A 17,420-nucleotide genomic window follows, 5' to 3' on the forward strand; every position below is an offset into this window, starting at 1 on the left:
TGCGGAGAACATCGTTGGTGGTATTTCTCCAGCAATGTGGGAGTGTGGGGGAGCGCCAACCCACTGAGCCACGGACTGACGCCTGGCATAATGGCTTCAAATGCAGAGGGCCTTCACCCGCAGACATGTGATAAGCCTGGGTGGAGATTCACCACTCTAGTGCAGGCCTGAAGGGTGTATCGGGAATATCTGTCTCCCCACCCTCTCAGTCACAATCTGCCACCAACAATGTCTCCGCCCAACGTTAGCATCCTCGACCAGGCCCAACATCCCCAGCATCGAAGCACTGACCACACTCGACCAGCTCCGCTGGGCAGGGCCCCATTGTCCACATGCCTGACACGAGACTCCCAAAGCAAGTGCTCTACTCGGAACTCCTTCACGGCAAATGAGCCGAAGGTGGGCAGAGGAAACATGACAGGGACACCCTCAAAGCCTCCCTGATAAAGTGCAACATCCCCACCGACACCTGGGAGTCCCTGGCCAAAGACCAGACCGCCCTAAGTGGAGGAAGTGCATCCGGGAGGGTGCTGAGCACCTCGAGTCTCGTCGCCGAGAGCATGCAGAAAGCAAGCGCAGGCAGCGGAAGGAGCGTGCGGCAAACCAGTCCCACCCTCCCCTTCCCTCAACCACTGTCTGTCCCACCTGTGGCAGGGACTGTGGCTCTCGTATTGGACAGTTCAGTCACTTTTAGGAGTGGAAGCAAGTCTTCCTCGATTCCGAGGGACCGTCGATGATGATGACTGAGCGGGCAATCACAAACCGATTCCTCCACTTGCGCTCCAAAAATATGCAGTGGAAAATTCCAACCAGCAAGATTTGTAGCTCACCTTGAGGAGCCCATTATATAGTGGGTGCTACCTCCGGGTGTGAAATCATCACTGCCTCTTCACTAATGATTGAATGTTAAATGTATTTTCGCACATTATTGTCGTTGCCCGTTGCGATTTCAGGCATTCAACAGCACGATTGTCTCTCACCGTAGTCTTAACACTGATTCCCTTCTTTTTCACCTCGATGATTCGAGGGTGCAGTGCTTCTGTTACTTGTGTTACCACGGACCGAGGGTTCAAATCCCACTGTGACAGTTTTGAGAGTTTGAATTAATTTCAATAAAACAAAGAAAGACCTGGAAATTATCAGCGGAGGTGAATCTGTCGTCAAACACCCAACCGGTTCATTAACAGCCCTTCGACAATAACAACAACCTGTATTTATCTAGCGCCTGCAACATAGCGAAACATCCCGAGGCGCTTCACAGGAGGATTATGGGATAAAAATTTGACACCGAGCCGCACAAGTAGAAATTAGCGCAGGTGCTCGGTCAAAGAGGGAGGTTTTAAGGAGCGGGTTGAAGGAGGAAAGTGAGGTGGAGAGGTTTAGGGAGGGAGTTCCAGAGCTTGGGGCCCAGGCAGCTGAAGGCACGGCCACCGATGGTGGAGCGATTATAATCAGGGATGGTCAGGAGGGCAGAATTAGAGGAGCGCAGACATCTTGGGGGGGGCCTTGTGGGGCTGGAGGAGATTACAGAGATAGGGAGGGGCGAGGGCCATGGAGGGATTTGTAAACAAGGGGGAGAATTTTGAAATCGAGGCGTTTAACCGGGAGCCAATGTAGGTCGGCGAGCACAGGGGGTGATGGGTGAGGGGGACTGGGTGCGAGTTAGGACACGGGGCAGTGAGCACAGGGGGTGATGGGTGAGCGGGACTCGGTGCGAGTTAGGACACGGGGGCAGTGAGCACAGGAGGTGATGGGTGAGTGGGACTTGGTGCGAGTTAGGACACGGGGGCAGTGAGCACAGGAGGTGATGGGTGAGTGGGACTGGGTGCGAGTTAGGACACGGGGCAGTGAGCACAGGGGGTGATGGGTGAGCGGGACTGGGTGCGAGTTAGGACACGGGGCAGTGAGCACAGGGGGTGATGGGTGAGCGGGACTCGGTGCGAGTTAGGACACGGGCAGTGAGCACAGGGGGTGATGGGTGAGTGGGACTCGGTGCGAGTTAGGACACGGGCTGCCGAGTTTTGGATCATCTCCAGTTTACGTCGGGTAGAATGTGGGAGGCCGGCCAGGAGTGCGTTGGAATAGACAAGTCTAGAGGTAACAAAGGCGTGGATGAGGGTTCCAGCAGCGGATGAGCTGAGGCAAGGGGCGGAGAGGGGCGATGTTACAGAGGTGGGCATAGGCGGTTTTAGTTATGCTGCGGCTATGTGATCGATAGCTCATTTCAGGGTCAGTACAACACCGAGGTTGTGAACAGTCTGGTTCAGCCTCAGGCAGGGGTTGGGGAGAGGGATGGAGTCAGTGGCTCAGGGAACGGAGTTTGTGGCGGGGACCAAAAACAATGGCTTCGGTCTTCCCACTATTCAATTGGAGAAAATTTCTGCTCATCCCGAACTGGATGCCGGACAAGCGGTCTGACAATTTGGAGACCGAGGAGGGGTGGAGAGAAGTGGTGGAGAGGGAGAGCTTCGGGGTACGAAACTTGCCATCATTACCTGGTCGGGGCCTACATCATCATCATAATCGAGGAAGACTGGCTTCCACTCTAACAGTGAGTCCTCAGGTGGCTGTACAGTCCAATACGAGAACCACAGTCCCTGTCACAGGTGGGACAGACAGTGGTTGAGGGAAGGGGAGGGTGGGACTGGTTTGCCGCACGCTCCTTCCGCTGCCTGCGCTTGGTTTCTGCATGCTCTCGGCAACGAGACTCGAGGTGCTCAGCGCCCTCCCGGATGCACTTCCTCCACTTCGGGCGGTCTGGTCTTTGGCCCAGGGACTCCCAGGTGTCGGTGGGGATGTTGCAATTTATCAGGGAGGCTTTGAGGGTGTCCCTGTAACGTTTCCTCTCCCTTAGCACCCCCCACCCCTGTTCTTCCTCTCCCTGCCCCCTTCCCAGGCTTTGCAAACAGAGCAATTGGGTGCAAAATTTCATTGATGGAATTAGCTCAGAAGGAGGCCATACGATAGATCTCGCTCTGCCCCCCTCCCCCTGCGCCCTAACCCCCCTTTGCCAGGGTTTGAAGACACCAATTTGGCAAAACTTGACAAACCCCGCCCATATCGTGCCCCTCGGAATACTGGGCGAGGCACGGCCAGGATCTCGGCCCGATAGAGCAACTTAAAACACCTCCAGAGCTCATCTTAACGTGTTGGGGAACGGGAGAAGGCCTTCGAGCCTGTTCCGCCATTACTTCTTCATACTTGGTCCCTCGAATCGAGGAGGACTTGCTCCCACACCAGGATAGGTTCACAGATGTTCCAATGGAGGGCCTGACATTCCAGGTCCTGAACTCCAATTGAAGGGTGGAAGATGCCTGAGCCTGGATTGTTTTAACGTGTGGTGACCGTCACACATCAGCCACCACACGGGCTTGACAGAGCTCGGCCTTTATCCAGTGGCAAGGGTTAACCAGGACGGCTGGAGACCTGCTCTGCTGCACGGACCCAGTGCGCTCACATATCGCAGTGTGGGCTGGGCCCGTGCTGCCCCTGGGCCCTCGGCTCTTCTGGGGCCCCGAACTCTCGCCTCCCCTGGGCCCCGATCACGTCCCTCTACAATCTCTCGCCGCTCCTTCGCCCCGACCTCACCGGTCCTGCTGTACCTGCCCACACTACAATCATAAAAACATAAGAAATAGGAGCAGGAGTCGGCCATACGGCCCCTCGAGCCTGCTCCGCCATTTAATACGATCATGGCTGATCTGATCATGGACTCAGATCCACTTCCCTGCCCGTTCCCCATAACCCCTTATCCCCTTATCGGTTAAGAAACTGTCTATCTCTGTCTTAAATTTATTCAGTGTCCCGGCTTCCACAGCTCTCTGAGGCAGCGAATTCCACAGATTTACAACCCTCTGAGAGAAGAAATTTCTCCTCATCTCAGTTTTAAATGGGCGGCCCCTTATTCTAAGACCATGCCCCCTAGTTCTAGTCTCCCCCATCAGTGGAAACATCCTCTCTGCATCCACGTTGTCAAGCCCCCTCATAATCTTATACGTTTCGATAAGATCACCTCTCATTCTTCTGAATTCACGCTACCCACTGAACCACAGCTGACACACGCACACAAAGCCTCAAAGAAAGAATTGGTCGCTTTGAAACTTCTAAGATGCCTCTGAACCTGGAAAAGAAGGATCATCAACAAAACCAAGACTGATCTGTATCTTAACTCCATCCACCCACCTCGGCCCTGTTATGTCTGTAATGTTTCTATAGATGAAGTCCTTACTACTCGGGGAATCAAGGGGTATGGTGAGAAAGCAGGAATGGGGTACTGAAGTTGCATGTTCAGCCATGAACTCATTGAATGGCGGTGCAGGCTAGAAGGGCCGAATGGCCTACTCCTGCACCTATTTTCTATGTTTCTATGTTTCTATGCACTTATGAATGACTCCACGAGGCAACGTGTTGTACTCAAACTGTGGTGACCTTGGTCCTTTATTTGTAACTCCTTTACAGGGCTTTTTTACAGGGCCCTGCACACCTATGCAGGTGACCCTCAGGTCTCCCACTGCAGTGCCCTCTGGTGGACAGCCCCTGCCACAGGAGCAGGAAACCCCGGTCTCCACCAGTTGCACCCTCTAGTGGTGCCAGCATAGTATATACACAGTGTAAACCTTATTGAAAGTACATCAGGTAACAAGTCTCCATCTTCTGCAACTATACAGTGACTGCACAGAGATTATATCTATAGTCTGCATATATGACAGGCTCCAAATCCCTTGATACCCGTGTCTCGCAAAAGATCTGTCGATCAGATTTAACTGATTAATTGAGCTGGCATCTCCTGCTTTTTGTGGGAGCGAGTTTCACACTTCTACCACCCTTTGCGTGAAGAACTGTCCCTACCTTTTCTCCTGAACGGCCTGGGGGATGAAAAGGGGTTATGTCCCCATGTCCTAGACCCCTGCCCCCCCCCCCCCCAGCCCCCCAACCTGGCTGGGGAGTGTACAACCAGGGGGTCACACCGTCTCAGAATAAGGGGTCGGCCATTGAGGACTGAGATGAGGAGAAACAGCTTCACTCAGAGGGTGCTGAATCTGGGGAATTCTCTGCCCCAGAGCGCTGTGGAGGCCCAGTCTCTGAATATATTTCTGAAGATAGATTTTTGGAGTCTGGGGGGACATCGAGGGATATGGGGGTCGGGCGGGAAAGCGGAGTTGAGGCCGAGGATCAGCCATGATCGTATTGAATGGCGGAGCAGGCTGGAGGGGCCGTATGGCCCACTCCTGCTCCTATTCTTTAATGTCTCGCCCCCTGCTGGTTGGATGGCGATCAGGAACTCTGCCCCCCAACGCGCCCCTCCCTCACCGCTATCCCTAGCCTGAGATTGGAAGTAATTATAGCACACAACCACCACCCCCTCCCTTTGCCCTCCCCCGCCCCTCCTTCCCCCCTCCCCCCCCCCTACACAGCTGACAGATGAAACATTCTAGCCTGGGATCGTCCTGCTCCTTTTGCAGCTCAGCCCCGCTCGCTGCCTCAACTGGCTGAGCCGTCATGGAATCCCCGACGATTCCTGGCGGAAAGACTTTGGCGGGGGGGGGAAGGGGTTAAATGAGTTTGGACGCTGCTGCCGTTAAGTTTACAGGGATGCCATGCAGAGTATATAGGTCTGCTTGACTTGACACTGTTACGGTTTTAGTGATGGAGGGGGTGGGGGTCACGGATTGTACTGTCGCAGAGCAAAGGGGTGGAATTGCCACTTGGGGGAGTGGGGGGGGCGGGGGCTGATTAACCAACGGGGCGGATGGGGCTGCAGCCACAGGCCCACCAAATAAATGTAGGAAAAAATATATAAGGCCTCCCAAAGAGGCTGAATAGTTTCAACAATAAGAGAAAAAAAACAAGACTGATATACACTAATGTGTCTATATACAGAAATACCTATATACACTGATGTGTCTATATACAGAAATACCTATATACACTAATGTGTCTATATACAGAAATACCTATATACACTAATGTGTCTATATACAGAAATACCTATATACACCCATAGTATCTATATACAGAAATACCTATATACACTAATGTGTCTATATACAGAAATACCTACATACACTAATGTGTCTATATACAGAAATACCTATATACACCCATAGTATCTATATACAGAAATACCTATATACACTAATGTGTCTATATACAGAAATACCTACATACACTAATGTGTCTATATACAGAAATACCTATATACACCCATAGTATCTATATACAGAAATACCTATATACACTAATGTGTCTATATACAGAAATACCTATATACACCCATAGTATCTATATACAGAAATACCTATATACACTAATGTGTCTATATACAGAAATACCTATATACACCCATAGTATCTATATACAGAAATACCTATATACACCCATAGTATCTATATACAGAAATACCTATATACACCCATAGTATCTATATACAGAAATACCTATATACACCCATAGTATCTATATACAGAAATACCTATATACACCCATAGTATCTATATACAGAAATACCTATATACACCCATAGTATCTATATACAGAAATACCTATATACACGAATGTGACTATATACAGAAATACCTATATACACTAATGTGTCTATATACAGAAATACCTATATACACCCATAGTATCTATATACAGAAATACCTATATACACTGATGTGTCTATATACAGAAATACCTATATACACTAATGTGTCTATATACAGAAATACCTATATACACCCATAGTATCTATATACAGAAATACCTATATACACTGATGTGTCTATATACAGAAATACCTATATACACCCATAGTATCTATATACAGAAATACCTATATACACCCATAGTATCTATATACAGAAATACCTATATACACTAATGTGTCTATATACAGAAATACCTATATACACCCATAGTATCTATATACAGAAATACCTATATACACCCATAGTATCTATATACAGAAATACCTATATACACCCATAGTATCTATATACAGAAATACCTATATACACCCATAGTATCTATATACAGAAATACCTATATACACCCATAGTATCTATATACAGAAATACCTATATACACCCATAGTATCTATATACAGAAATACCTATATACACGAATGTGACTATATACAGAAATACCTATATACACTAATGTGTCTATATACAGAAATACCTATATACACCCATAGTATCTATATACAGAAATACCTATATACACTGATCTGTCTATATACAGAAATACCTATATACACTAATGTGTCTATATACAGAAATACCTATATACACCCATAGTATCTATATACAGATATACCTATATACATTGATGTACCTATATACAGAAATACCTATATGCACTGATGTACCAATATACAGAAGTACCAATATACACTAATGTACCTATATACAGAAGTGCCGATATACACAAATTAGGGTTGTATTCCTTAGAAGTTAGACGGCCAGTGTGTGATCTGATCAAAGTTTTCAGGATTTTAAGGGGAACAGGTGGGGCAGATAGAGAGACACCATTCCCGCTGGTTCGGGACTCCAGGACTAAGGGGCACAGTCTAAAAATTAGAGCTAGACCTTTCCGGGGTGAAATGAGGAAACACTTCTACACACAAAGGCTGCTAGAGGTTCGGAACTCTCTTCCACAAACGGCAATTGATGCTGGATCAATTGTTAATTTTAAATTGGAGATTGATAGGTTTTTGTCAACCAAAGGTGTTGAGGGATAGGGGGGAAATGCAGGTATATGGAGTGAGGTCGCAGGTCAGCCAGGATCTCATTGAATGGCGGAAGAGGCGCATAGAAATTTACAGCACGGAAGGGGGCCATTTCGGCCCATCGTGTCCCCGCCGGCCGACCAAGAGCTACCCGGCCTAATCCCACTTTCCAGCTCTCGGTCCGTAGCCCTGTGGGTTACGGCACTTCAGGTGCACATCCAGGTACTGTTTAAATGTGGTGAGGGTTTCTGCCTCTACCACCCTTTCAGGCAGTGAGTTCCAGACCCCCACCACCCTCTGGGTGAAGACATTTCCCCTCAAATCCCCTCTAAACCTCCCACCAATCCGCTGGTGTCCTGGCCAATATTTCTTCCTCATCAACATTATAGGCAGTCCCTCAGAATCGAGGAAGACTTGCTTCCACTCTTAAAATGAGTTCTTAGGTGGCTGAACAGTCCAATACGAGAACCACAGTCCCTGTCACAGGTGGGACAGACAGTGGTTGAGGGAAGGGGAGGGTGGGACTGGTTTGCCGCACGCTCCTTCCGCTGCCTGCGCTTGGTTTCTGCATGCTCTCGGCGACAAGACTCGAGGTGCTCAGCGCCCTCCCGGATGCATCCCCACTGACACCTGGGAGTCACTGGCCAAAGACCGCCCTAAGTGGAGGAAGTTATTCCTCGACCAAGGGGCCGAATGGCCTCCTCCCCTTCCCATGCTCGAAACCGTTGTGATCCAGGGCAGCGCCCGAAAGGGGACGCGATGTCGCGAACCAAAGTGATGTGGGGAGGTGGCAGGTGGGGTCTGATTAGCGGCAGGGGTATGGGGGGGTGTGTATGTGTGAGTGTATGTGTGTGTGTTAGTGTGCATGTATGTATGTGTGTATGTGTGTGTGTGTGTGTGTATGTGTGAGTATGTGTACATGTGACTGTGTGTATGTGTTTGTCTGTGTGTGTGTGTACGTGTGAGTATGTGTGTCTGTGTGTGTGAGTATGTGTACATGTGAATGTGTGTATGTGTGTGTGTGTACGTGTGAGTATGTGTGTCTGTGTGTGTGAGTATGTGTACGTGTGAGTATGTGTGTCTGTGTGTGTGAGTATGTGTACATGTGAATGTGTGTATGTGTGTGTCTGTGTGTGTGTGTGTGTACATGTGAATGTGTGTATGTGTTTGTCTGTGTGTACATGTGAATGTGTGTGTGTGTGTATGTGTGTGTGTACGTGTGAGTGTGTGTGTCTGTGTGTGTGTCTGAGTATGTGTACATGTGAATGTATGTATGTGTGAGTGTGTGTACGTGTGAGTGTGTGTGCCTGTGTGTGTGTGTCTGAGTATGTGTACATGTGAATGTATGTATGTGTGAGTGTGTGTACGTGTGAGTGTGTGTGCCTGTGTGTGTGAGTATGTGTACATGTGAGTGTGTGTATGTATGTGCATGTGTGTGTGAGTATGTGTATGTGTGTTGGATTTTGGGCCGTTTTTTGGCCGGGAGCGGGCGCTGCTACCGCCCGCCCGGCCGCCCAATGTGGCGCGCTGCAGAGAGGAGCCGCAAATTTTTGTCAACTCCGGGGCTGCGGCTGGTCGGCCCGCGGCCCGGGGAGTTTGCGGCGGCGCTTTCGGTCGGTCAGCAGCAGCAGGCCGGAGCCCGGAGCCCGGAGCCGCCGCTCGGTGAGTTTGCGCCGGTCTCTCCCGCCCACCGTCCCCCGGGCCCGGGACACACCCTCCGAGAGCCCCGGGGGGGGGCGCCGGCCCCTTTAATTGTGGCCCCCTTAAAGAGGTAGTCCCCTCTGGGTGGAGGAGGAGAGGGGTGAGGGGGGTGTTGGGTGCTGGCCCCTTTAATTGTACCCCTCTTAAAGAGGTAGTCCCCTCTGGGTGGAGGAGGAGAGGGGTGAGGGGGGTGTTGGGTGCTGGCCCCTTTAATTGTGCCCCTCTTAAAGAGGTAGTCCCCTCTGGGTGGAGGAGGAGAGGGGTGAGGGGGGGTGTTGGGTGCTGGCCCCTTTAATTGTGCCCCTCTTAAAGAGGTAGTCCCCTCTGGGTGGAGGAGGAGAGGGGTGAGGGGGGTGTTGGGTGCTGGCCCCTTTAATTGTGCCCCTCTTAAAGGGGCAGCGCCCTCCCTGCTGGGCAGGCAGCCTATTGGGTGGAGTTTACCCGGCCAAGGTTCAGCTCGGGTGTATTCCTGCTCCTCCAGAGGCCTGGGGTGGGTCTGGTGGCTGCTTGACCGGGAGAGGCGGCGCTGATCAAAGAAAGATAAAGACTTGCATTGATATAGCGCCTTTCACATCCACCGGACGTCCCAAAGCGCTTTACGGGCCAGTGAAATACTGTATTTTTTTTGGAGTGTGGCCCCTGTTGTCATGTGGGAAACGCAGCAGCCAGTTTGCGCACAGCAAGCTCCCACAAACAGTGAGGTGATAATGACCCGGATCATCTGCTTTTGTGATGTTGGTTGAGGGATAAATATCGGCCCCAGGACAACTCCCCCTGCTCCTCTTAGAAATAGTGGCCGTGGGATCTTTTACGTCCACTTAAGAGAGCAGGCGGGGCTCCCGGTTTAAGGTCTCATCTGAAAGACGGCACCTCCGACAGTGTGGCGCTCCCTCAGTACTGCCCCTCCGACAGTGCGGCGTTCCCTCAGTGCTGCCCCTCCGACAGTGCGGCACTCCCTCAGTACTGCCCCTCCGACAGTGCGGCACTCCCTCAGTACTGCCCCTCCGACAGTGCGGCACTCCCTCAGTACTGCCCCTCCGACAGTGCGGCACTCCCTCAGTACTGCCCCTCCGACAGTGCGGCGCTCCCTCAGTACTGCCCCTCCGACAGTGCGGCGCTCCCTCAGTACTGCCCCTCCGACAGTGCGGCGCTCCCTCAGTACTGCCCCTCCGACAGTGCGGCACTCCCTCAGTACTGCCCCTCCGACAGTGCGGCGCTCCCTCAGTACCGCCCCTCCGACAGTACGGCGCTCCCTCAGTACTGCCCCTCCGACAGTGCGGCGCTCCCTCAGTACTGCCCCTTCGACAGTGCGGCGCTCCCTCAGTACCGCCCCTCCGACAGTGCGGCACTCCCTCAGTACTGCCCCTCCGACAGTGCGGCGCTCCCTCAGTACCGCCCCTCCGACAGTACGGCGCTCCCTCAGTACCGCCCCTCCGACAGTGCGGCGCTCCCTCAGTACTGCCCCTCCGACAGTGCGGCACTCCCTCAGTACCGCCCCTCCGACAGTACGGCGCTCCCTCAGTACTGCCCCTCCGACAGTGCGGCACTCCCTCCGTACTGCCCCTCCGACAGTGCGGCACTCCCTCAGTACTGCCCCTCCGACAGTGCGGCGCTCCCTCAGTACTGCCCCTCCGACAGTGCGGCACTCCCTCAGTACTGCCCCTCCGACAGTGCGGCACTCCCTCAGTACTGCCCCTCCGACAGTGCGGCGCTCCCTCAGTACTGCCCCTCCGACAGTGCGGCACTCCCTCAGTACTGCCCCTCCGACAGTGCGGCACTCCCTCAGTACTGCCCCTCCGACAGTGCGGCGCTCCCTCAGTACTGCCCCTCCGACAGTGTGGCGCTCCCTCAGTACTGCCCCTCCGACAGTGCGGCACTCCCTCAGTACTGCCCCTCCGACAGTGCGGCGCTCCCTCAGTACTGCACCTGGAGTGGGACTCGAACCCACAAACTTCCGACTGAGAGGCGGGAGTACTGCCCACTGAGCCACAGCTGACAATCAAATGAGCAGTCCCCTGTGTACGGCACAGGCAGCGAATTGGGGTTGGAAGAGGAGACGACGAGGGGAGAGTTGGATGCGGGTCCCTTTAATTTGTTGGCTGCTTAAAGGGGCAGCGCGCTTCTTTCTGGGCAGGCAGCCGATTGTGAGGAATTTTTCCCGGAGCAGGTTGAGCTCGGTGGCTTTCTTGCTCCCCTCCGACGGTCAGTGATTTCCTGGTGCGTATTTCCAGGGGGTGGGATTGGGAGCAAAAGGAGAAGTAGTGGGTCAGGAGGCTGTTCGATATTGAGAGGCGTTGCTGATCAAACCGCGATACGTGGAGTTTTGGCGAATCCCCGTTTGCTGGGTACTTCCCCCTCCCCTCCCACCGTCTTGTGTTGTTTGTATTTGCCCTTTGCTCTGTCCCAGGGAGAGCTGGGAGTTAGTCCTTAGCCCCATCTGCCCTCTCAGGTAGATGCTAACCATCCCGTGACCACTATTCAAAGAACATCATCGTCATAGGCAGTCCCTCGGAACCGAGGAAGACTTGCTTCCACTTAAAATGAGTCCTTAGGTGGCTGAACAGTCCAATACGAGAGCCACAGTCCCTGTCACAGGGGGGACAGACAGTGGTTGAGGGAAGGGGAGGGTGGGACTGGTTTGCCGCACGCTCCTTCTGCTGCCTGCGCTTGGTTTCTGCATGCTCTCGGCGACGAGACTCGAGGTGCTCAGCGCCCTCCCGGATGCACTTCCTCCACTGAGGGCAATCTTTAGCCAGGTGTCAGTGGGGATGTTGCACTTTATCACGGAGGCTTTGAGGGTGTCCCTTGTAACGTTTCCTCTGCCCACCTTTGGCTCGTTTGCCGTGAAGGAGTTCCGAGTAGAGCGCTTGCTTTGGGAGTCTTGTGTCTCAACAAGTTAGATGCAGGAAGAATGTTCCCGATGTTGGGGAAGTCCAGAACCAGGGGTCACAGTCTAAGGATAAGGGGTAGGCCATTTAGGACTGAGATGAGGAGAAACTTCTTCACTCAGAGAGTTGTTAACCTGTGGAATTCCCTGCCGCTGAGAGTTGTTGAGGCCAATTCGTTGGATATATTCAAGAGGGAGTTAGATATGGCCCTTACGGCTAAAGGGATCAAGGGGTATGGAGAGAAAGCAGGAAAGGGGTACTGAGGGAATGATCAGCCATGATCTTATTGAATGGTGGTGCAGGCTCGAAGGGCCGAATGGCCTACTCCTGCACCTATTTTCTATGTTTCTGGGTCGGGGCGTGCGGACAATGTGGCCTGCCCAGCGGAGCTGGCCGAGTGTGGTCAGTGCTTCGATGCTGGGGATGTTGGGCCTGGTCGAGGACGCTAACGTTGGTGCGTCTGTCCTCCCAGGGGATTTACAGGATCTTGCGGAGACATCGTTGGTGGTATTTCTCCAGCGACTTGAGGTGTCTACTGTACATGGTCCATGTCTCTGAGCCATACAGGAGGGCGGGTATTACTACAGCCCTGTAGACCATGAGCTGGGTGGCAAGATTTGAGGGCCTGGTTTTCAAACACTCTCTTCGTCAGGCGACCGAAGGCTGCACTGGCGCACTGGAGGCAAACTATGTTTGTTTGTTTGTATTTGCCCTTTGCTCTGTCCCGGGGAGAGCTGGGAGTTAGTCCTTAACCCCATCTGCCCTCTTAGGTAGACGAGAACCAACCCGTGACCAATAATCGAACAACAGCAGGAGCGCTGCCTCATGGGGAAAAAACAGATGATCTGGTCATTATCTCATTTGCAGTTTGTGGGAGCTTGCTGGACACATGCTAGCTGCTGAGTTTGCAGATAGTACGACAGGGATTTCATTTCAGTGTGTCGACCCTTTCACACCACACAGGCTAAATCTTTACCAGGGCAGGTACGGCACGGGTTAGATACAGAGTAAAGCTCCCTCTACACTGTCCCATCAAACACTCCCAGGGCAGGTACAGGGGGTTAGATACAGAGTAAAGCTCCCTCTACACTGTCCCATCAAACACTCCCAGGGCAGGTACAGCACGGGTTAGATACAGAGTAAAGCTCCCTCTACACTGTTCCATCAAACACTCCCAGGGCAGGTACAGTAGGGGGTTAGATACAGAGTAAAGCTCCCTCTACACTGTTCCATCAAACACTCCCAGGGCAGGTACAGTAGGGGGTTAGATACAGAGTAAAGCTCCTTCTACACTGTCCCATCAAACACTCCCAGTGCAGGTACAGCACGGGGTTAAATACAGAGTAAAGCTCTCTCTACACTGTCCCATCAAACACTGCCAGGGCAGGTACAGCCCAGGGTTAGATACAGAGTAAAGCTCCATCGACACTGTCCCATCAAACACTCCCAGTGCAGGTACAGCACGGGTTAGATACAGAGAAAAGCTCCCTCTACACTGTCCCATCAAACACTCCCAGGACAGCTACAGGGAGTTAGATACAGAGTACAGCTCCCTCGACACTGCCCCATTAAACACTCCCAGGGCAGGAACAGTACATGTTAGATACAGAGTAAAGCTCCTTCGACACTGTCCGATCATACACTCCCAGGACAGGTACAGCACGGGTTAGATACGGAGTAAAGCTCCCTCTACACTGTCCCATCAAACACTCCCAGGGCAGGTACAGCACGGGTTAGATACAGAGTAAAGCTCCCTCTACACTGTCCCATCAAACACTGCCAGGGCAGGTACAGCTGGGGGTTAGATACAGAGTGAAGCTCCCTCTACACTGTCCCATCAAACACTCCCGGGACAGGTACAGCACAGGGTGAGATACAGAGTAAAGCTCCCTTAAACTGTCTCCAACAAAGACTCCCAGGGCAGGTACAGTACGTGTTAGATACAGAGTAAAGCTCCTTCGACACTGTTCCATTAAACACTCCCAGGGCAGCTACAGGGAGTTAGATACAGAGTACAGCTCCCTCGACACTGCCCCATTAAACACTCCCAGGGCAGGTACAGTACATGTTAGATACAGAGTAATGCTCCTTCGACACTGTCCCATCAAACACTCCCAGGACAGGTACAGCACGGGGTTAGATACAGAGTAATGCTCCCTCTATATTGTCCCATCAAACACTCCCAGTGCAGGTACATCACGGGGTTAGATAGAGTAAAGCTCCCTCTACACTGTCCCATCAAACACTCCCAGGGCAGGTACAGCACGGGTTAGATACAGAATAAAGCTCCCTCTACAGTGTCCCATCAAACACTGCCAGGGCAGGTACAGCCCAGGGTTAGATACAGAGTAAAGCTCCCTCTACACTGTCCCATCAAACACTCCCAGGGTAGGTACAGCCCAGGGTTAGATACAGAGTAAAGCTCCCTCTACACTGTCCCCCATCAAATACTCCCAGGGCAGGTACAGCACGGGTTAGATACAGAGAAAAGCTCCCTCTACACTGTCCCATCAAACACTCCCGGGACAGGTACAGCACAGGGTGAGATACAGAGTAAAGCTCCCTTAAACTGTCTCCAACAAAGACTCCCAGGGCAGGTACAGTACGTGTTAGATACAGAGTAAAGCTCCCTCTACACTGTCCGATCAAACACTCCCAGGGCAGGTACAGCACGGGGTTAGATACAGAGTAAAGCTCCCGCTACACTGTCCCATCAAACACTCCCACGGCAGGTACAGCACGGGGTTAGATACAGAGTAAAGCTCCCTCTACACTGTCCCATCAAACACTCCCAGGGCAGGTACAGCACGGGGTTAAATACAGAGTAAAGCTCCCTCTACACTGTCCCATCAAACACTCCCAGGGCAGGTACAGCCCGGGTTGGATGCAGAGTAAAGCTCCCTCTACATTGTCCCATCAAACACTCCCAGGGCAGGTATAGGGGGTTAGATACAGAGTGAAGCTCCCTCTACACTGCCCCATTAAACACTCCCAGGGCAGGTCCAGCACGGGTTAGATACAGAGAAAAGCTCCCTCTACACTGTCCCATCAAACACTCCCGGGACAGGTACAGCACAGGGTGAGATACAGAGTAAAGCTCCCTTAAACTGTCTCCAACAAAGACTCCCAGGGCAGGTACAGTACGTGTTAGATACAGAGTAAAGCTCCTTCGAAACTGTCCCATCAAACACTCCCAGGGCAGCTACAGGGAGTTAGATACAGAGTAAAGCTCCCTCGACACTGCCCCATTAAACACTCCCAGGGCAGGTACAGTACATGTTAGATACAGAGTAATGCTCCCTCTATACTGTCCCATCAAACACTCCCAGTGCAGGTACAGCACGGGGTTAGATAGAGTAAAGCTCCCTCTACACTGTCCCATCAAACACTCCCAGGGTAGGTACAGCACGGGGTTAGATACAGAGTAAAGCTCCCTCTACAGTGTCCCATCAAACACTGCCAGGGCAGGGACAGCCCAGGGTTAGATACAGAGTAAAGTTCCCTCTCCACTGTCCCGTCAAACACTCGCAGGGCAGATACCGCACGGGTTAGATACAGAGTAAAGCTCCCTCTACACTGCCCCCCATCAAGTACTCCCAGGGCAGGTACAGGGGGTTAGATACAGAGTAAAGCTCCCTCTACACTGTCCCATCAAACACTCCCAGGGCAGGTACAGCACGGGGTTAGATACAGAGTAAAGCTCCCTCTACACTGTCCCATCAAACACTCGCAGGGCAGATACCGCACGGGTTAGATACAGAGTAAAGCTCCCTCTACACTGCCCCCCATCAAATACTCCCAGGGCAGGTACAGCTCGGGTTAGATACAGAGTAAATCTCCCTCTACACTGTCCCATCAAACTCTCCCAGGGCAGGTACAGCACGGGTTAGATACAGAGTAAAGCTCCCGCTACACTGTCCCATCAAACACTCCCAGGGCAGGTACAGCATGGGGTTAGATACAGAGTAAAGCTCCCGCTACACTGTCCCAACAAACACTCCCAGGGCAGGTACAGCACGGGGTTAGATACAGAGTAAAGCTCCCTCTACACTGTCCCAACAAACACTCCCAGGGCAGGTACAGCACGGGGTTAGATACAGAGTAAAGCTCCCTCTACACTGTCCCATCAAACACTCACAGGGCAGGTACAGCCCGGGTTCGATACAGAGTAAAGCTCCCTCTACACAGTCCCATCAAACACTCACAGGTCAGGTACAGCACGGGGTTAGATACAGAGTAAAGCTCCCTCTATACTGTTCCAGCAAACACTCCCAGGGCAGGTACAGCACGGGTTAGATACAGAGAAAAGCTCCTTCAACACTGTCCCATCAAACACTCCCAGGGCAGGTACAGGGGGTTAGATACAGAGTAAAGCTCCCTCTACACTGCCCCATTAAACACTCCCAGGGCAGGTACAGCACGGGTTAGATACAGAGAAAAGCTCCTTCAACACTGTCCCATCAAACACTCCCAGGGCAGGTACAGGGGGTTAGATACAGAGTAAAGCTCCCTCTACACTGTCCCATTAAACACTCCCAGGGCAGGTACAGCACAGGGTTAGATACAGAGTAAAGCTCCCTCTACACTGTCCCATTAAACACTCCCAGGGCAGGTACAGCGCGGGGTTAGGTACAGAGTAAAGCTCCCTCTACACTGTCCCATCAAACACTCCCAGGGCAGGTACAGCACGGGTTAGATACAGAGTAAAGCTCCCTCTACAATGTCATCATCAAAAACTCGCAGGGCAGGTACAGGGGGTTAGATACAGAGTAAAGCTCGCTCTACACTGTCCCATCAAACACTCCCAGGGCTGGTACAGGGGGTTAGATGCAGAGTAAAGCTCCCTCTACACTGTACCATCAAACACTCCCAGGGCAGGTACAGTAAGGGTTAGATACAGAGTAAAGCTCCCCCTACACCGTCCCATCAAACACTCCCGGGAAAGATACAGCACGGGTTAGAGACAGAGTAAAGCTCCCTCTACAATGTCCCCATGAAACACTCCCAGGGCAGGTACAGTAAGGGTTAGATACAGAGTAAAGCTCCCGCTACACTGTCCCATCAAACGCTCCCCTGGCAGGTACAGCACGGGGTTAGATACAGAGTAAAGCTCCCTC

The 17,420-nt window shown here is 52.1% G+C and overlaps 1 protein-coding gene across 1 annotated transcript in view; it reads left to right on the forward strand.

The window, feature by feature from the left end:
- Positions 1 to 9,332: 9,332 nt before the first annotated feature.
- LOC139230624 (zinc finger and BTB domain-containing protein 12-like) overlaps positions 9,333 to 17,420 on the forward strand; it is a 47,173-nt gene continuing 39,085 nt past the window's right edge. Inside the window, exon 1 of the mRNA XM_070862440.1 lies at positions 9,333 to 9,376. The gene's annotated coding sequence lies outside the window, so the exon portion shown is untranslated. The remainder of the gene's footprint in view (positions 9,377 to 17,420) is intronic.

Source organism: Pristiophorus japonicus, chromosome 19, assembly GCF_044704955.1.
Source record: "Pristiophorus japonicus isolate sPriJap1 chromosome 19, sPriJap1.hap1, whole genome shotgun sequence".
NCBI classification, from domain to species: Eukaryota; Metazoa; Chordata; class Chondrichthyes; family Pristiophoridae; genus Pristiophorus; species Pristiophorus japonicus.